Genomic DNA, 21,210 nt, shown 5'->3' on the forward strand with positions numbered 1-21,210 from the left:
AGACCTCTGTCTGATGTGGGGTAGTGAAGATCTTTTCCCATTCTGTAGGCTGTCGTTTTGTCTTGTTGACTGTGTTCTTTACTTTACAGAAGCTTTTCAATTTCAGGAGGTCCCATTTATTAACTGTTTCTCTCAGTGTCTATGCTACTGGGGTTATATTTAGGAAGTGGTCTCCTGTGCCAATGTGTTCAAGTGTACTTCCCACTTTCTCTTCTATAAATTTTCGTGTGGTTGGTTCTATGTTGAGGTCTTTGATCCATTTGGACTTGAGTTTTGTGTATGGTGATAGATATGGATCTATTTTCATTCTTCTACATGTTGATATCCAGTTATGTCAGCACCATTTGTTAAATATGCTTTGAGACAGAGTCTTAAATATTTCAACTGGCCTTAAGGATGTAAGCCAAGGATGCCCTTAAACTTCTTATCCTCCTGCTTCTACCTTCTGCATGCCACCATGACCTATTTGTTTGGTGCTAGGGAACAGACCAAGGGTTTTGGTCATGCCACACAAGCTCTCTACCCACCTACTGGCAATCTTGTTTTCTTTTCTTTGGAAAAGGGTCTCACTCTATAGCCAAGGCTAGCCTGGAACACACTGTATAGCCTAGGTTGGCTTCAAACTTACATCAGCCCTCCTGCCTCAGTCTCCCAGGTGCCGAGAGTACAGGTATGAGCCACTCACTATACCTGGCTTCCCAACTCTTTAAAGTTGTGGTTTAGTTCCTGTGGCTAGTCCCTTTTCCTGTGGCCCAGCTCTTTAGACAGCTGGGGCCTCATTCCTGAGTCTTGGTCTTGTCTACAGGACATCTTCACACCGAGTTGTGGCCTAGGCTCAAGGACATCCTCAGTGTGATTGGAACTCAGCATCAGTGCCATCGAAACTGGTGACTAGAAAGAGGAATGACCCCAGTGAACTTACACACAGCAGCACCCTTGCCTCAGCATTTCTAGCAAACTCCAAACTCTGTGCCCAGGTGCCGAAGGACTGGCTTATCTGTACGCTGTACATGAATAGATATTACACCTCATCAAAGTCACCTGGACTTCTTCAGCTGGGCCCCGTGGCTTTCAGTTTCTCAGTGTACTATGTCCTGTCCTAACTCAGGACTTTGTCCTTGTTTTTCCTGGAGTCTGATATATGTTCCCCACAGCCTGTCTTTCCTGATTGGAAGGAGTTGGCTCTCTTCCTCCTTCCCTTCCTTCCTTTTTTCTTTTTGTGTATCTGTATGTGCACATATATGTGTGGGTAAAGCTAAGGTGACTGAAGGATGTAGCTCCTCAGGAGTCATGGGGTTCAGAGCAGGGGATCCCTGCATAACAAGCACCCTTCTGTCTGTCTCCTCAGCCCCAGGAAAAAGTGATCTTTCTCCTTCTATCCTGAATCAAAGGGCCTGATCTGAGGAAGGTTTTTGCTGACTCTGCAGTTAAATAGATTCCCCATTTGTTTCTTTTTCTATAGCATTTCCCACAGTTGGTAACATTGTAACTTAACTTTGAACAGTTCTCTTCTGTAGCTTAGAGTAAGAATCCCATGGACACAGTGTTGCTATGTTTATCAGTTACCTCCTAAAAGTCTCACCTGAGTTCCCACACTGTTGAATAAAGGAATGTTATGATTGGTACTTTGTTTCCTAGAAACTGAGTTGTGACTTGGTGGGGAAACTGTCAACTCTCTAAGCCTCTGTTTCTTACCCTGAAAAACAAAGATGGTGGTAGTCCCTCCTTTCCTGGGAGAATTGAATGAGATGGAATTGAGCAATGTGAAGTGCCAGGATCATCATGGGTGTCATGGGTAGAACTGTCTCTTCAGATGGATACATAGAAGCCTCACCCCTGGGACCTCTGTGTGAACCCCCATTTGGAAAGTTGGTCGTTGCAGTTTCCATCAGTGAGGGTGAGAACAGTTCTCAAAGGGTTTGCCTCCAGGCCACTGGGTGCTGGGTCTGTAGTGGGGCTGGAAGAGGAGTTGAGGTAAGGGAGTCACATATTGGTATCTTGTGGTTGGAAGAAAGAAACAAGTTGCAACGGTGACATCTACATGTATATAACACTACCCCACCCAGTAGCCTGAAAAGAAGGAGCCACTAACTTGTCTGGCTCCAGGTTTTGAGGTCATTAAGATGGGTCCAGGTCCAGCCAAGCTCTGGTGCTAGGACCTGCTTCTCTACATAGTCTTCTCCCTGCCTTGGTGAGCTTGGGAACAGTAGAAGTGGTTCTGCCAAGAGGCAATGGCTACTCTGCCTTTTCCAATGAGGCCACTCAGTGGCCCTGCAGGAGCAGCTTCCTCTATAGAGGCCTGGCTTCTGTGGCAGGCTGCAGGTTCTGAAGCTATTTGCATCAGCCCTGGGGTCATGCAGGGCTGGAGAGAAACAGTGGAGTAGGAAAGGACAGGGGAAAGAGGAAACATCAAAGGGAACGGTAGGATCAGAGCTCTAGGAGCCTGGGGGCTGATGCTGGAGTTTGATTCACTGTGAGCAGGGTACTGTTTTGGACCCTGTATGGGGGATCCTTTCCTTTGACAGTAAACCTTGATGTCTGATACTATCATTGGGAACATCTTAAAGATGAGGATGGTAGGAGCCTCTTTGTGGCAGTGAGCCTGACTTCTCAGGTGGGGCCTGGCTTCTACCCAGTAGAAGTAACCCAGTTCCATGCTTCACCTCTGTGCTAGCCTACCTCTGCAATGGACAGTTGTTGACCTCACTGTTTATCTGTCTGTTGAGTGAGTTGGAGGGATAAGAACTAGATAAGCCTTGGAAAAAGTTTGTGAGGACAATGAGGGGACTTGGTACTTTTTGACAAATTAGTGTCTTCAGAGCATGGCACACCTCTGGCTTGCTTTGGCTCCAGGGCAGGTGCAGGATAGGACTATGACTCCTCTGTCCCTTCATGTATGTCTTTGTTAGGGTTTCTATTGCTTGAAGAGACACCATGACCATGACAACTCTTATAAAGGAAGACATTTAATTGAGGGTGGCTTACAATTTCAGAGATTTACTTCACTATCATCATGGCAGGACATGGCAGTGTGCAGGCAGACATGGGGCTGAGGGTCCTACACCTTGATCTGTAGGAAGCAGGAGGAAAAACCATGTATCACACTGGGTGTAGCTTGAGCATATATGAGACCTCAAAGCCCACCTCCACAGTGACACACATAGTCCAGTACACTTCCTAATAGTGCCACTCCTTACAGGCCAAGCATTCAAACACATAAGTCTACGGGGGTCATACCTGTCCAAGCCATCACAATGTTCTAGGTAATCAAAGGCTCAGAACTAAGTAGTTATAATCAAGAGGCCACATCAAAGGCTAGGCCTTGACTGAAGCCCTGGAATGGGGTTTGCACCATTTGGAGGAATTCTGGACCACTGAGAAGGGAGATGTCAGGAAGGGAGTAGACTTGGAGAGGTTGAAAGAGAAGTCTCCAACCAGTTATGGTGATATAGTCATGTAATTCCGGCTACTTAGAAGGCAACTGTAGGTGAATTCCAAGTTCAAGGTCTGCCTAGGCTTCAGACTGAGTACAAGGATCAGTCTGGGCAATTTTGTATGACTTTGTCTCAAAATAAAAGGCAGAAAGACAGATCAAGATGTATGTCAGTTGGAAAGCATTTGCCTAGCATACATGAGGGATTAAGGTCAGTGCCCAGTACCTGTCAACAAATAAATAGGGAGCGAAAGGGGAAGAGATTTGAGTACCATTGGACACTTGGACTTGAGTTGTCTGAGCTGAGCTGAATGGCTAGGGGTGCCCTACGTGAGGGTGCTTAGCCTGAGGCAGACCATGGAAACACAAGTGGGCATCATTGCTTAGGGCAGGTTTTCGTGAAATGGCAGGAGCTGTGCAAAGAGGACAGGGCTGGGTTGTTACCCAGCGGCGGCTTACTCACTGTGTGACTCAACAGAAGCTACAAACCTCTCTGGAGCCTCAACCTGTAGCTGCAAAGGATGGAGAACCCCTCTGGCGGCAGAGGTAGAGTACAAGATGGTATGTATAACAACGTGGGCGTCGTTAGTATTGGTTATAGGGAATGTTGAATACAATCCCCTTAATCAGTGTTGCTTCACTTAAAAACTAATTTCTAAGGTTTTACAGGCAAAGAAAAGAAAGGGCAGGGTGGGCTTTCAAAATCATCCTCCCTAAGTGCCTTACGGTATAGACGGTGAAGCTGAGGCATGAGAAGTGAGATGACGTATGGAAGATCCTAGACTTTAGGAGGCTTGGCCCTGCCTTCAACCCACCAGAGTGCTACTGAATGTTACAAATCACCCTGCAACTCCAGCCTGTTGTTCTCCGGGCATATATGTATCAAACTCTGCCTCAGCAGGGGTTCTCTAGGATCCCCACTAGGGCTGAGAATATCAGAGTCAAACGATGGGGAGGGGCTGTCATCTTCACCTATCACTGATGTGTCCTTGTGCAGGGGTCAGACACAGTGGTAGGTGCTCTTGAACCTGGAGAAGTGAAATGATATTTTTCTCTCTTTCACACACATGCACACACACACACACACACACACACAGAGAGAGAGAGAGAGAGCAACTTTGATATGATAGTTTTTTTGTTATTGTTTTTTTTTTTTTTGAAAAACACAGTGAAGGAGGAGGCTCTGCCACTGCCTCTTCCTCTGTCACTTTGTTTCAGCTAGAGGCCTCTGGCCTCTTTTGTGTTCCCAGGGGACCACAGCCATGGCACCAGAGCTGCAGTTATCCTGAGTTTACCTCTGCTGATCTGTACCCAGAAACTTTAAGGAAGACAGTGTGCAGAGTGGCAAGTAAAAGGACATAGAAGTCCAGATTGCAGAAATGAACCCCATGGAAATGAACCCTGCTTTCCCAGAAAAAGGGTCTTGATAGGAAAACCAACGCACAAATGAGATACTCTCAAGTATTGATAAGAACTGGGAGCTAAGAAACAATACAAGACTGGAAAGGTAGACTGCTATAAATTGTGCATTCATCAGAGAAAGTATATTTGGATAGCCGACACACCTGACTCTGGAACAAGAAGGAGCCAGCGCGGCAAAGATCTGGAGAGGCTGTGCAAAGCATCAGCAAGTGCACAGGTCCTGAGGCTGGAGTTTGCAAGCCTTCCTGAACTTTTGACCAATGCAATCTGAATCACAGGGAGGATTTCCTTAAGGAAACCACTTCCAGGGTTGTGTGAAATTCCTTACTGCCACCAAATCCTCCTCATCTTAAGTCCTACTCACTATGAATTTTTCTTTGAACTTCTTCCTAAAACTTTAGAAAGTTCTAGTAGTCCATGGTTTATGAAAAACCAGCCTGTGATTCAGTAACAAAAATAAAGTTGGGGGTTTGGGGAGACAGTACAATTAGTGAGAACATCTGCAAGTAAGTATGAGAAGCTAAGTTTGGGTCCCCAGCACTCACACTTAAAAAATAAGTGGGAACAGGGAGCATACCTTTTTCTTTTTCTTTTTGTTTTGAGATAGGATCTCACTATGTAGCTCTAGGTGTTCTGGAACCCTCTATGTAGTACTGGCCTTGAACTCAGAATCTGTCTGCCTCTGCCTTCTGAGTGCTAGGATAGAAGACATGTGCCGCCACAACTGGCCTAAGAAGTGCACACCTTTAAACACAAAGCACTGGGGAATGAACAAAGGAGGACCCCTGGGGCTGATTGGCCAGCCTGTCCAGCTGAATTAATGAGCTCTAGGTTCAACAAGAGGCTATGTCTCGAAGTACAAATAAAAAAGTAAAAGAGACAGTGGACCCATAAGAGCTGGCTCAGTGGGTAAAAGAGCTTTCTGCCAAGCCCAAGGACCTAAGTTTGACCCTTGGAATTCACATGGTTGAAGGACAGAAACTGACTCCCGTGGGTTGTCCTCTGACCCCACACTCCAGCTGAGAACATGCACACACACCAATAAATAAATCTAAAAATATAAGGTGGAGGGTGATTAAAAATAACTGATGTTACCCTCTGGCCTCCACGTGTGCTTGCCCACAAACACCCCAGGAACACACACTCACAGAAAGCAGTCAAGAAATGGTGTAGCTACAAAGTGGCTATGCTTTCTTTCCTTTCAGATACTTGAGACACATTGTTACGATTTTGAAACTTCTGTACTACTAACATGCCTTTACCTAAGGTCAGATTAGAGACAGAAATGTTATGAATGTACCAAAAATGTGTGCAAAATTCTTCATACTTTGGAAAATGTTTCACTGGACCGTAGCACCCTGGCTCCTGGGGTCGCACCCCCCCCCCCTTGCTTCTAGATGGCTCTGGATTTCCCACTTTCTCCCCATGTCATGGGAGTCCCACTGGCTTCCTAGCCACGAGTCAGGTCTAGAACAGGTAACCAAAAGATGTGTACTAAATAAATAGACTGTGGTTTGTGGCTTACCTGAGATGAACCTCTGAGGCAACAAGAATGGGAGCAAGCTGATAAAGGGGAAGAATTGGGCAAAGGAAAAGATTGCCCCTCTCCCCCATATCAGAGCCAAGGGCCTAAGCTCAAATCCTGTCTCCATCCAGAGACCCCATCCACTCACTGACAGCCTGTTCTGTGTCTCACTTCTAACCAGTGAAATGGGCCAGTAAGGCTTTACCCTGGGGTCCTTGGGAAGAGTTAAAAGGTGTTTGCAGACACAGCGTGGACTCAATGAAAGAACAGCTCTTTTAGGTTCCTGACCCTGGCTAGAGTCCAGCCTACCTTAGCAGAAAAGAACTTCCAGTTCTCTGCTCCTCCCACAAGCTGTGAGTGGAGTTTGGGAACTTCGGGTCTCAGGCGCTGAAACTAAGAGCAGGGCCTGGTGCCTAAGGGTGTTCAGTGAATCCAATGAACACGATTGCACAGGTCACTTCTGGACCTGTTCTTGCCTTTGTACAGTAGACACATCCCAGGCTTTCCTTCCTGGTACCTCTGACATCTATATCTGCTTTTCTAGAAGAGCCTAGGAGTCACATTTAGGGAAGGTGAGTAGGAGGAAAGAGACTTTGACTAAAAGGTTAGTGCGCATTTTTGGCTCCCACTTCCGAATCTTCCAGAATGTCTTTTATTTTTTGCCTACTTAATAATCACATAAAAAAGCCATGTCGCTTTTTTTTTTTTTTAAATTGAAGGCTTTATGTTAAGCCGCCCACTCCAGCCATCCCAGGACGCGGTGAGAAGGGGGCGCGGACAGGTGAAGCCTGTGAGGAAAAGCGTGGGTGTACGGGGGGTGCGTGTATGTGGGGTTCTCTGCATTGGTGGGAGTCATCGACCCAGGCGCCGACTCTCAGGACCTGGTAAAGCTTCACAGTCTCAGATCCCCAGGTCGGCCTCCTGCCCTTTGCGCCTCCTGCTTCCCCACCCACGGCACGAGGGCGGCGCCCCGGCGCGCTGATGTAATCCCGGCGCCTGGGCGGAAGGATATGGAACGCGGCGCTGGCTGGCGGGGCGCTGAGGCCGTTGCCAGGTAACGCAGCGGAGCCGCTGCCGCGCACCGCCTCCCGCCCTCCGCCGCCAGGCGCTGGGGCCACTGCCGCCGCTGCAGCCGCCGCTTTACGTAAGGCGCAGGCCAGGGCCGCCCGGAGCTCGGCAGCCGCCTGCAACCCTCGGAGCACAAGGAGAGGCTCCCGCCCGGCAATCTTGGCAGGTAGGCGGGGGCTGGGAGCGGGACCATAGCGGGTGACTAGCTCGAGAAACGCCGGGCCCGAGGACCCCGAGGGCGGCGTGAGATGAGTGCGCACAATGGGCCGCGACGGGCTGAGGCGGCCCGGCCTGAGGGACAGCGGCCTCGCCTCGCCCCGCGCCCTCAGCTTTGTCCTTCGGCGGCCGGGGGCGGGCGCGGCGCGGTGAGTGGCGGGCGCGCGGGCCTATGGCGCGGGGTCGGCGAAGGTGACGGCCGAGGGCAGAAATGACAGTCCCCTGGAGCCGCCGGCCTGAGCGCGCCGCCGCCCGTACCCTCGCGGCCCGGCTTCCGGCCGGCGTACCGGGACCTCCCGGCGTCTCCCGCCGGCCCAGAATCAGGCTGGCTGAGCTCTAGGAAGCAGACCCCCCGAACCTGGCAGCCCCTCCCTTCAGTGTTTGTCCTTCTGTAGACAAACCTTAAAGGTTTAACCAGGAGAAAGTGGAAAGGAGATAAGCTGGGGAGGGGGACATGCGACTCTGGAGTCTTTTACTAGATGGGGTTCTTGATTCTCATCACCTGCATCGCAGACTTTGCCTCGTTGCCCAAGTAACTGACAATGCATTTTCCACTTCTGAGTCTTGGCTTGCTAAAGAAACGGTGGGAGAGGATTGCTGAGGAGCTGGGGACGAGCAGTTTGGATAACAGGTGATGCCATGAAAAAGACTAAGCAACGAAAACCCCACGCAGGATTTCTGCTAACAGTATAGGAGCCGTTGCACAACACTTTGTCGGTTTTTGAGACTTCAGATTTAAAGGGAGGAAAAACATGCCTGTCACTCTGCATGCTGAAGGTCAAATATTCGCCCGCAGATATTTCGGGCTGAACCATTCGTAACTAGGTCTCAGGATCTTTATGACAAAAACCATTCTGGAACTGTGCCTTTGAAATGCCCATGGAGGCTCCTTGCAATGAATACTTATTATCTTAGATTCGGTTGCTGTTCTTGCCAAATAATGTACTTTAAAATTTTATTATTTCACAAATACATGCATATTTATATATAATGTACTTTTATCACGTATCCCTATTATCTTCTCTTATCCAAATAATTGTGATTATGTATGTATTCCTGTGTATATGGTCATATATGTGTGTGTGTGTGTGTGTGTGTGTGTGAGTGTATGTGTGAAGGCCAGTGATCAACATCAGGTGTCTTCAGTTGCTCTACAGCTTATATTTTGAGACAGGGTCTCACTAGGTAGACCAGGCTGGCCAAGAACTCTAGAGATCTGCCTGCCTCTGTCTCAAAAATGCTGGGATTAAAGTCATGTGCCACCAACCTTCAGCTCCACAGACAGGCTCTCTCACTGAACCCTGAGTTCACCATTTGGGCTGGATCAGGTGGCTAGTATGCTTCAAGGATCCTCCCATCTGGGCCTCCCCAGTGCTGGGATTACAAAGCATGCACTGTAGCACCTGGGAATCTGAACTTGTGCCTTGAGATTGTGTGGCCAACATTTTCCTGACTGAGCCAGTCACAAATGTTTAATCTCTTAAAAAGTAGTTAGAGCTGGGGATGTCGCCCAGGTGAAGCTCAGGATTAGATTCTCAGAACCTAAAATAAAATAGGGCTTTAATTTGAGTGTAACAGGTTTTCCATGAGCCTATTTTTACTTAAGAAAGTGCCACCTTAGCCAGTGAAATATCAAGAGGAGAGTTTTGCTCTTATTAAGTGTTATGGAGATCATGTATTGTTCTTTGAACATAAGGGTGCAGATTTTTAACATGGCAACATAAGGCAAAGCTTTTTAAAGCATGACCAGTTTATTTGATATACAAATTACGAACATTTAAGAAACTTAAAAGGTGTTTTAGCTTGTCCCCAGTGGGCATGTATCTTTCTTCTGTGCCTGATTGTATCCTAGGGCTCTTTAAAAGCGGTGAACTTGTATATTCCTCATTTGTGTGGAAATGTACTGAGCCTGAGCTTTGCCCCTGTTTTTGTATCATTTGACTTGGAGCAGTTAGTGGCCTCTGAGCCAGTTCTGTCATTCTGTGAAATGGGAAGAATGGTGATCCCTGTCTTGCAGGGTGGATAAGCAGTAATGATATGAAGTAATTCCATCCACACTCAAGCTCCTAAAATGCTGGATTAGTGCTGCTATTTCTAAGTCCTCAGATTCCCCTACTGGCTGAAAGCAGTCACTTGTCTTTAGGCCACTATTGCTTTCCCTCTACTTTGCCTGACTTCCAGGATTCTCTTCCCAAACGCATGCCAGCCTCTGGCCCTGTAAGCTTCTAAGTACCTGTGATTTGGGGTTTAGAATGTAGTTATATGTACCAACAGAGTGTTGGAAACCCCTGGCAGTTCAGCTTCTGTCATCCTGTACTGGCCAGCCCCCTGCCCCTTTCTACACACGTTACTGCTCTGAACATGCCAAACAGTTTCAGACTTTCTTGATGCATATACTCTTTCTTCTGACCTGAGTGCCCCTTAACTTACACTTTCTCTAGTTTTTAAAAGTACTTATAAGATACCGTATCCTCTCTGGAGCCTTTGGAAGGCCTTCAGAATTAATTCCTCCTTCCTGTAGACCTTGTCTTCTGGTTTTCCTTCCCATTATTATACTTGTGTGTATATACTTCCCTTGGAGGCCAGAAGACATTAAACTCTGACTATGGTGCTCTTGTTAATTGTTTTACTCCTAACATCTTGCTGGGGGCTTTAAACATATGGATATGTGCCAATGTTTGCTAAATAAAAGTCTGCCAGTTTTGAACATATTACATGTAATTTTAATAAAGCATTAACACCAATTAAAGTGTTGGGAATGCAGTTTTACCACATCAAAGGTAGTTACTATTTAAAAGGTTTCTGTGCAGTTGTTTTTGGCTGCTCACATAATATGTCCTGAGCAAAGCTGTCACTCTGCCATCTGTTTCTGAACTGTCACTCTGCAAAGTGATTGTATTCTGCCCCATGTTGTGGGTAGGAGAACCAGAGTCCAAGCTGAAAACACTCCCTTGTATGAAGGGTAATCCTTTCTTGATAGATGACATGCTTTTTCTTAATTTTTTGGGGGGGAGAAATTTAATATAAAATGTCCCGCGCTACCGTCTCGCCCGCAAGAACGACGCGGGACACTTAGGATTCTTCTGCAGTAAAGCTTTATGCGTCTTGAGAGGGAGAGCATAAGCTTACATGGCGGAGACCCAGAATGAGGGGAACCCAGCCCTTATAAAGGAAACAGTCCTCGCTTCTGACGTGTCACTCTTGGATTGGTCCGCTGCCCATTATCCCAGATGATGCCTCGGGAGTAGGCAGGGACGCAGCGGTAGAGAGTTAACAAGCACATGCACTGGGATTAAAGGCGTGTGCTACATCACCTTGAACTCACAGAGATCTGCCTGTCTCTGCTTCCCAGGCACTGGGACCAAAGGTGTGTACTACCATGCCTTGAGGTCACAGAGGTCAATCTGCCTCTGCTGCCCAGGCATCAGGACTAAAGGAGTGTACCGCCACACCTTGGGGTCACAGAGGTCAATCTCTACCTTTGTTCCTAGAAGCAATGGAGAATGTGGTCCGGCCCTCCACAATAAAACATTACTACTTTTGAGAAAATTTACTCATTAATCCATTAGTACTGGATTGGAGAGACTCGAGTTTCAGTCTTTATGCAAATCGAGAAGTCTCACCTTGTCTTTTGCTTTGTTGTGATCTTAGTTCTCGGAACTGAACTCAGGTTTCTAGGTTTGCTTGACAAATCCCTGAGCCATCTTTCTGGCCCTGGGGGCTTCTTTTTTGATGATCAGCTTTTTAAAGGAAAGATTTATTTTTATTTATGTGTGTGTGTGTGTGTGTGTCTGTGTGTGTGTGTGCATATATGCATATGCTTCCCTTGGAGGTCAGAAGACAGTGTTGGATTTCTTTGGAGCATAGTTACAGGCAGTTGTGATCTACCTGACTTGGAAGCTGGAAACTGAGCTCTAGTCCTCTTAAAGAGCAGTAGAGATTCTTTACTGCTGAGCCGTATCTTCAGCCCCGGGTACCAGATTTTTACCAGCTCTGCATTTATACTTCTGTTGTTCCTGTTCACCTCCTTTTTTCATTTTAGACAAACATTCTGCTAACTAAGTTACATTCTCTGCCCTCTATGCAGTATTTAGTTTGGCTTGGTTTTAGTTTGGTTTTTCTGAGACAGAGTTTCTCTGTGTAACAGCCCTACCTGTCCTGGAACTTGATTTATAGACCAGAGATCCACCTGCCTCTGCCTCCAGACATACACCACCACCACCCATTTTGTGTCTGTGTGTGTGTGGGGGGGGGTTTATGTATTTTTTTTCTTTATCAGTCTTCCTTGATCTCTTTCCTCCCTGGTTCCCTGCCCCGCTGTCTGAAACTATCACCAGTCCTTAGGGAAGGAAGAATGCACACTCTTTTCCCTTGGCTAAGAGACAGTGTTGAAAGGTTAATAATGCACTCTAAAAGCATTGCCACCTGTGCTTATTCTTTTAATTACATCTGAAATTGTATGCTTTCTTGTTACCTCATAGCTTAGGCAGCTCCCAGAACACCTGGTATAAAAACCTATGGGAGGGAAGCTCTATTTTGGCTCAGTGTTTCTGAGCTTTCATGTTCCTATCATGAAAGGCATGGTGGCTGAAAGATCTCAACCTAATGGAAGCCAAGGAGCAGTGAAAGACAGACAGATAGGGGCCAAAGACCGATACCCCAAGGACCCTCTTCCAGTGACCTACTTCTTTCTTCTAAGTTTCACCTTCTAATGTTTTCAGCACCTTCAAAAATAGTGCCCTCAGCTGGAGACTGAATGTTCAAATGAGACTGATCCATTCCACCCCAGTCCCCAAAGGTTCCTGGGCACCTCATAATGCAAAATGTATTTACTCTATTTCATGAGTCCTAATGTGTTGTATTTTAATATTGCTCAAAAGTCCCAAGTCTAAAGTCTCTTCTGAGACTTGAGGCAGTCGCTTAGTTACAAGTCCCAGTAAAATAAAAAAATAAAATTGCTTACAAAGGGGCACAGAGTAAACATTAATTACCATTCTAAAAAGCATAGCAGAATAACCAGTGAGGATTGAACAAAGCAAGATCATAACCCAACAGGGCAAACTTTAAGGCTTGTTGCTCCAAGTCTGTTATCTGAAGTGTGTTGTGACTTTCAACGGGTTTGGACAGCTCTGCCCATTTGACTTTACTGTTTGCATGCAACCCATATGGCCTCTCTTGGGTTGGTCCCACTCAATGCCATCTTCGGCTGTCATAGTTCAGGGACCCTAATTTTATCACACATTTCCTGACCTCTCAGGCATTTCTTTGAAATCTGGGTGGAAGCCTTAAGTGTATTTTTCTTGCCTACTAACCCAAAATCACTCAGTAATGCCTGCTATAGGAGTAACCAGGCTCCCATAACTACAGCATCCTCATAGTAAAACAAATCCTGGGGAAACAGCTTCCTAGGTAGCCTTGGCCTTATCTGGTCGTGGTGTTCTTAAAGCTCTCTTCTCAAGGGGGAAGTATTCTAAGTTAGTTTATGTTTTACTACCCTTGAACCTGTGATGTGTGGAGTCTGGCCAGTTTCTGAGATGCCCAGAAGACACCTTTTTTTCTTGATACTAATTCTTGACTTTTTTATATTGACTCTAATTTCAGTAGTCACATTTTCTTTGGCTTCAACTTTACCTTTGCTACTTTTCTGACCACGTTGCAAACTTTTCAGCATTTTTTGCTTTTTTAAATCTTGTAAATTTTAGGAGCTATTAGCTAAACTCATTCGTGGCCGAATGCTCAGCTACCTTGGCATTTCTAATGGGTCACTTCTAAACTCAACCTGTCACAGAGTTTGGAGTTTTGGGAAATGGATAAAATTTAGACTTGATTTTGTTATAATGTAACATGTTCAGTCTCTGGTCCAGATTCCAGCAGTCTTTGCTTCCATCTGAAACCTGTCTTTATTGTTCACATTCCTAGTGGCTTCTGGTCTTCAAGCAGCCACCAAAATTGTCCATTAAGCTTTGCTGCTAGCATTCTTGACTTTGGTTTGTTTTTCTGAAGTCTTTCATATTCCAGCTGTAAGGCCAGGTCAAAGGCTTCTGACCCACATCAACAGCCGTCAGCAATGACCTCACCTTTCTGGGACCAATTTTCTGTGTTAGACTTTAATCATCATGACAAAATATCTGACAAGCACAACTAAGTGGGAGAAAGGTTTGTGTTGGTTTGTAGTTTCAGTACCCTCATGGTGGAAGGACATATGGTGGAGCAAAGTTTCTTACCTCCTGACAGCCAGGAAGAGAGAGAGAGAGAAGGGGAGAGGACATGGGCGATGAGAGATGGACAAATAAGATATCCCTAAGATCTATCAAAGTGCCCTACTTCCTCCAGCTAAAGCTTGCCCCTTAAGATTTCCAGCATTTCCCAGTACAGTGCCACTCATTTGCAGAAGGCCAAGTATTCAGCATGTGTGCCTGTGGGGGACATTTCAGATTCAAGCCACAGCACCTTATATCCTACATGAAATTGCTGGCTATCTCATGATTGTCCCATTCCTGTTTTTGTCCTTTCCACCCTTCATGCCACTGAAATCTTGAAGACTTGGCTGACATATTCTTTCTTTGTACTTCTGTAACCTGATTTTCAGAAAGAATGAACTTTTTGCCCTCCCACATAGTGTCTACCTGATGTCTCAAGCTTTTTTTTTCCAATTTAATTATTATTATAATTTATTTTATGAGCATGTTTGGATTTGCATGAATCACATGTGTGCAGGTGCCTATGGAGGCCAAATCTCCTGGAACTGGAGGTGTAACATGAGGGGCTGGCTTGTTGGGGTTTCTGTCCCTGCCCGGTACCCCACAACCGGCAAGTCCCAGAGAAAATCAATCACAAGACTCCATAAGATTATGAACTGATTGGCCCATTAGGTCAGGCTTCTTATTAGTCCTTGTAACTTATATTAATCCATTATCATTATCTATGTTAGCCATAATGGCTCAGTACCTTTTCCAGCTGGGCAGCTTACATGTTTCCTCTCCGGTGGTCTGGGCAGAACTGTGGAGGAGCTTCCTGCTTCCCAGAATACTCCCAGTCTCTTTGCTCCACCCCTGCTTCCTGTCTGGCTTTCCCACCTATACTGCCTGCCTGGCCAATCAGCGTTTTATTAAAATATGATTGACAGAATACAGACAATTCTCCCACACCATGGAGGTATAGGCAGTTGCAAGCTGCTCAGTGTTTATGCTGGGAACCAAACCTGGGCCTTCTATAAGAGCAATAAGCGCTCTTAACTGCGGAACCTTAAGCAATTAAGTCTAGTCTAGTCCCTCAAGTTGTTTTGTTGTTGATGCTTGCTTATGACATTTTAGGGTTTTCTGTGTTTCTTTGTTTTTGTTTTGCATGGAGGGAACAAAAGAGACTTATTTGATGATTCTTTCTAATGTGCAGTATAATCTTTTTGCACAGTACTCATTCATTAGATGTTTGACTGAATTAACTCAGACTCACTTTGCAGTGTGATTTCAGAAGGAAAGGACTTGGGTCAAAGTAGCATTTTGGGAGAATTTTTTGACTTAGTGCAGGGTCCAATATATAGCAGGAATCAGTAAGTGACAGTTTTTAGCTCATTTGAACAGATGTAGAAAACACTAGAGCTTGGTACTTTAGCTACTTTGGTATTGGTGTTACCATAGTACCTTATGAAAACAATTTCAGTAATTTTGGGCTCATGGTTTCATAGGATTTTAGTTCATCTGGGGACAGCATGTGGAAACACTTCACTTCATGGTGGCAGAAGCATATGGTGGAGGCTGTTCATATTACAGCAAACCAGCAAGCAGAAATTGAGACAAGAAATGGGCAGGGATAGCATAAACCTTTCCAGATGACCTCCTTCTTTCAGCTAGTTTCACCTTCTGAAGCATCTAGTCCTCAAGTAACACTGTTAATGAGGGACCAGACATTCAGAACATGAGCCAGTGGGGGATATTGCATATTCAGATTCTTAATTTTGGTCTTTCATGTCCCAGGGCACATGGTCATCTCATATACACAATGTTTTTAATTCAAATTCAACTTCTTAACATTTTGACATTGTTCAAAAGTCTAGTGCCGAGTGGCCAACCCTGAGACCATAGATACACAGGTAACTTTATATGGATTGTATTTATATATTGAGGGAAAAATATACATGTATTTGTTTGTATATCTAAACAATTAAATAAAATAAAAGGCTATGAATTTGAGAGACAACAAGAGAGTGCCTGGGAGTGTTTGGAGGGAGGGAAGGGAAGAGGAGAAATGGTATAATTATACTGTAATTTCAAAAAAATAAGAAACTTACAAAAAATAGTCCAATGTCTCTATAAGATTCAAAGTAGCATCTTAGCTGTTGGCCCGTCTATTTGTGATGTTAATTTTCATTGTCAACTCAACTAAATTTAGAATTAGGAAAGAAATGAGTGTTTTCACAGAAGTTTAACTGAGGAGGAAAGATCCATTCTGAACATGGGTGGTACCATCCCACAGATTGAGGTCTAGGATAAAATGGAAGCCAGCGGAGCACCATCATTCATCTCTCAGTTTCCCGTCTGCAGACAATATGTGACTAGTCACTGTGTACTGCAGCCATGCTTTCCCTGCCATGATGGACTGCAAATTCTCCTTTAAGGTGCTTTGGTCAGATACTGTGTCACAACAGTGAGAAAAGTACTTAACACTTTGTAAAGTCAAAACTGAATCACATGCGTTTGTGTACAATGACATAGTAAACATTACCACCTAAAAGGGAGGAGATAGAATGGAGGGATAGCAAGAAAGGGTGGGCAAAAGCAAAGTTGAAACCCAGGTTAACAAACAATAAGTTCTGTAGCTCCCTGGGCAGGTGGTGATGTGATTCGAGCTTCAGTGACCTGGGTAGCTCTTGCCATCCTACTGCAGGTGATCTCTCCACTGCACTGGTTCCATTTGGTATCTTTCTTCAGCAGATGTTCTATGCTCCTGGCATCTCCAGTATCTTGGTGTCTGTTATGACTTAGGCTTTTTCCCTCCACCCTCACAGCTTTTATGCATGGTCTCTCAAGGAATCTGACCTTGTTACACATTGCCTGACCTTCCTAACAAATCTGGGTAGAAGCCTCTATATTTCTGTAACAGTAGCATTCTACATACCTGCAAAGCCTGTATCCATCATGTGGCTTAACTCCAATTCAGTCAGTAACCAGGCTTCTTTGGAGCACAACTGTAGCAGGTTTTTGAGTGCTTGGATGGCTGGACCTGGGAAAACATTCCCCTAGGCAGCAGCTACCATCAAAGGAAGGCCTTTCACAGGAATTTTTAATTGTATTCCCCTGCAACCTGCATAGGTGAGTTTGGCCAATTTCTTATTGTCCAGTGACAGACCTCTTGGCTTCCAGTCTCTAATAATCACATACTTTTTGTCTGCAGCTTCCAGCTCAATTCTATTCTGTGCAGATTTTATATTTGTCAAATTCTCTGTTCTGTTTGCTGTCAGTTCTCACTGTAAACCTGGCTAGAAGCCTTCAGTAACAACAGTGCCTTAGCCCAGATGCTCTTATGTCACAGTAATTAGCCCATTAGCTTTTTGATTTTGTGATCTTTATTTTTATATTTTTATGTTATGTGTATAGTTGTTTTGCTTGCATGTGTGTTTATCAGGTGTGAGCAGTACCCATGGAAGCCCGAAGCGAGTGCTTGATCATCTGAGACTGGGATTCCAGGCAGTTGTGAGCTACCCTTTGGGTTCTGGGAATTGAACTAGGGTCCTCTGGGAGATCAACCAGTGCTCTTAACCACTGATCTGTTTCTTAACTTCTAGTCAATTAGCTTTAAACTCAGCCTTCCACAAAAGTTTTCTGGCCCCACCATCATTTTTCTTATCCATTTTTTATTGGTTGTGACCAAATGCCCAACAGAAACAAATTACAGAGAAAAAGGTGATTTGGGCTCATGGGTTCAGTTTTTCAGGTCAGGAAGACATGGCTGGGAAGTTAAATGGAAGCATGTGGCAGAGGCTGTTCATATCATGGTGGATGATGAAGCACATAGTGAGATAGGATGGTCATAGATAATATACTCCCGAGGAACTAGGTCCTCTTTCCCATGACCTAGTCTTCCAGCTAGGTTCCACTTGCCAAAATTTCTAAAGCCTCCCAAAATTTTGCCCATCTGGGAACCAAGCAATTTAAACAAGAGCCTGCGGGGATATTCTGGAGTCGGATCATAGTATTGACTTGGTTTATTATTTACACTACTTTTTTTTTTTTTTTTGAAACAGGGTCTCTCTATGTACTTCTGGTCCTCAACATGTAGACCAGGCTGACCTTGAACTCAACAAAGATCTGCCTGCTTCTGCCTTCTGAATTAAAGGTTTGCGCCACCAGCACCTGGGTTTGTTTGCACTTCTTTATTATGACAGTGCCCACAGATTTAATTCTAACACATGTATATAAAGTAAACGTCACCTCTTCAGCTATATCTACATTTCCTTTTTGGCTTAGGAATGAACTGGAGAGGGCTTTTGCATAGATTCAATATGGAATCTTAAACTATCTTGAGGAAGCTTGTCTGTAGATAAATAGGATTTTGTATGTGACTTAGGTAGGTTAGTGGAGAATCAGAGTTGTTAGATATTATCTGCTGTTTTTCACTTTAATCTTTCAAAATGTATTTGGGGTAACTGTTGAAACCTCCCAGTTTTTCCCCTGTTGCTAAGCTTTGTCCATACCATTCTGTCTCTTGTATTGTCTTATCAGCATCCCACCCCTCTTGTATTGGGAGCAGATAGGTGACAAATTATGTTTGAATGTTGATGCTTTAAATGATGATGATGCTATTTAAGTGTGTGTGCTTTACTAATTAAGTCTTCAAAAGTGGCGCCATTTGGTTCCAATATTACATGGAGCTCCTTCCCTGAAGTAGCATATTAGTGGTAGTTCATTGTATTGGGCTATTTTACATTTATTTCTTTTCTTAATCATTGGAACTCGTGTATTGCCAATCTCTTAAAATCTGCTACAGAGATTTAGAAATGATAGTATTGTCTCAACAGATGAACTTGCTGTATTGCTAGTGTCTGTGTTACAAATACAGGCATTGGGGCAGCAAATACAGAATATTTAAGAGTCTTTGTGTGTGCGTGTTTCTAGCCTGAGTAGTGAATGAATGAGTTATAAGAATGTAGGGTGTGGGGAGGTTTATGAGGATGTGGCCAAGTAAATACTTAACATGAGTCAGTTGGTTCTGTGGAATGTAAAACACATGAGGGTAAATGAGTAAAAATAAAACTATGCCACAGCATACTTTCAGGTACAGTGTGTGTGCGCGCGCATGGACGTGCATGCATGTTAGTACTATGTAATTGGGACAGAGGCATTTAAATGAGTAGGAGGGGATTTGTTTTTCTTTCGCCCTGGAGTCTGTTTCTAACTCAACTGTATTTTCCAAAGGATATTTGAAGTAATAACCAATGCATCACTATTTCAAAATTGAGTCTGACTACAGCTTTTCTGTGGGCGGGAGAGGTAATAAGGATGTTTTTTATTTATAACCCCAGATTTGGACTTTTCCTGCTTCATCCTCCCAAGGTGCTGCAGTTACAGTTATGCCACTACACCTGTCTTTGTTTTTGTTGCAGACTTTTGCTAGAACTCTGAAGGAATGTTATAAGAAGCCTAAAGTTAAAGTTGGATAGTGTGTGCGTATTAGCAAGTTTTTTTTCATTGCTTTAATGAAGTATCTGAGGTGGCTTGTTTGCAAAGAAAAAAGATTTGGCTCACGGTTTTTGGAGGTTCAGGGTTAAGATAGGTAATCCCATTGATGAGAATGATGCGTACGTTTCCTTATGATGGAGAGGGCTGGTGGCAGCATCTTTCTGAGGTTTCCGCTGCAGTGTAGTTTGCATAATGCAGTTTTGGGTATTAGTAGCTGTTAGAAAGCTTACTCTTTTTAAAAAAAAATAAAAGATTTTCTATTTTATTTGAATGTGTGTATATGTGTGTCTGTCACATTTGTGCAAGTGCCCAATGTATGAGCTGGAATTACAGGTGTCTGTGAGCTGCCTGATGTTGCCTGGGAACTGGACTGGAGTCCCCTGGAAGACCAGCAAGCTCTCGTAACTGCTAAGTCATTTCTCCAGTCCATAAAACTTATTCTTCATTTTATTTATGTGAGTGAGTGTTTTGACTGCATGTATGTAGGTTTAATATGTTTTACAGTTCGCAGCTGTAGTTTTTATACCTAAGCACTTTGACAAGCTACAGTTTTACATTAAAAATTATATGCATGCTGTGAGCTAATATTTTACATGATAAAATGTTTTTCAACTTTGACAGAGTAAGTTTTGTGGAGAAATATCTATGTCTCAGAAAACAGAAAGATGATAGGTCCCTGTGGAGCAATTTCTACAGTACAAGACTGGCTCAGAAAGTGTCCTGGAAGGAAAATTGTGGCACTTCAAACAACCGAATGAATTAATTTGATTGATAACTTTCAGTTAGCTGCAGCCCCGGTTTATAACATTGACCAATTTTTTGATTTCATTTGCCTTCATTTGCCTGGCAAGAACTGCTTGGCTGATCACCCCAGTTGCAAGTGACCCTCACCTCCAGGCAGCTGACTGGTGGTAAGTCTGTCTTGTAGGCAGGCGTTCTGTTCCTGCTCTGGCACCTGCACTGTCAGTGTACCGGACAGTTGTCCCTTTCTGCTCAGGTCTGAAGGGTGAATTCTTTCACCTACATGCCAGTTCTCTCCACAGGATTCATCATGTTTTGCAATAACAGATTTTCTGAAAACCTTCTTTTGTTTGTTTTCTAGGTAAACTTGCTAAGGAAAAAAAAATTGTTTTTGAGACAATGTCTCACTATGTAGCTCTGACTGATTTGAAACTCACTGTGAAGACCAGGCTGGCCTTGAACTCACAAAGATCCACCTGTCTCTGTCTCATGAGTGCTAGGATTAAGTAGCTGTGCTTCTATTCCCAGATTAGAAATTTTAAATGTATATTTTAGAGTGAAGTTTTAATTTTATAAATTTAGTTGTTTATTTTTCAACAATTTCATGATTTTTAAAATTAAAGAATTTTATTATCATTTTTTTGTGTGCAATGATATATGTGTGGGTGCATTGCCTTGCCTTGGTGTGTGTGTGTGTGTGTGTGTGTGTGTGTGTGTATGTATGTGTGTATGAGGGTCAGAGGACAGTTTTGTGGAGTTGATTCTCTCCTTCTACCTTTATATGGTTTCCAGTATTGAACTTAGGTAGCCAGGCGTCAGCAAACACCTTTATTTGCTAAGCTATCTCATCTGCCCTAATTTCATTTTCTTTAATTATTTTTCCAAGAAATCCTTTAGGATTCCATTCCATTTGTTTTTGCCTTGAACTTTTGTTTTCTGGCTGTGTATTTTTGCATAGGTGCAGTTTGTCTATTTCATTTGTGTATGTATATATTTCCCATTCCCTTTGGTTCACATCTCTTAAGTTTTCAATTTTGTAAACTGTGGAATATGAAGTTCATCCCTGGTAGGGAAAAGGAGCTTTTTTTTTTTTTTTTAAAGGCAAATAAACTACTTTTGTAGCCCCACTG

At 44.1% G+C, this 21,210-nt stretch overlaps 1 protein-coding gene across 2 annotated transcripts in view; it reads left to right on the forward strand.

Moving 5' to 3' along the window:
• Positions 1–7,471: 7,471 nt before the first annotated feature.
• The window catches only part of Kiaa0232 (KIAA0232 ortholog), a 62,672-nt gene continuing 48,933 nt past the window's right edge, over positions 7,472–21,210 (forward strand). For both annotated transcript variants that reach the window (XM_085691973.2, XM_085691975.2), the window contains exon 1: positions 7,472–7,614. The gene's annotated coding sequence lies outside the window, so the exon portion shown is untranslated. The remainder of the gene's footprint in view (positions 7,615–21,210) is intronic.

Source organism: Myodes glareolus, chromosome 8 (assembly GCF_982192425.1).
Source record: "Myodes glareolus chromosome 8, mMyoGla1.1, whole genome shotgun sequence".
Taxonomy (NCBI): Eukaryota; Metazoa; Chordata; class Mammalia; order Rodentia; family Cricetidae; genus Myodes; species Myodes glareolus.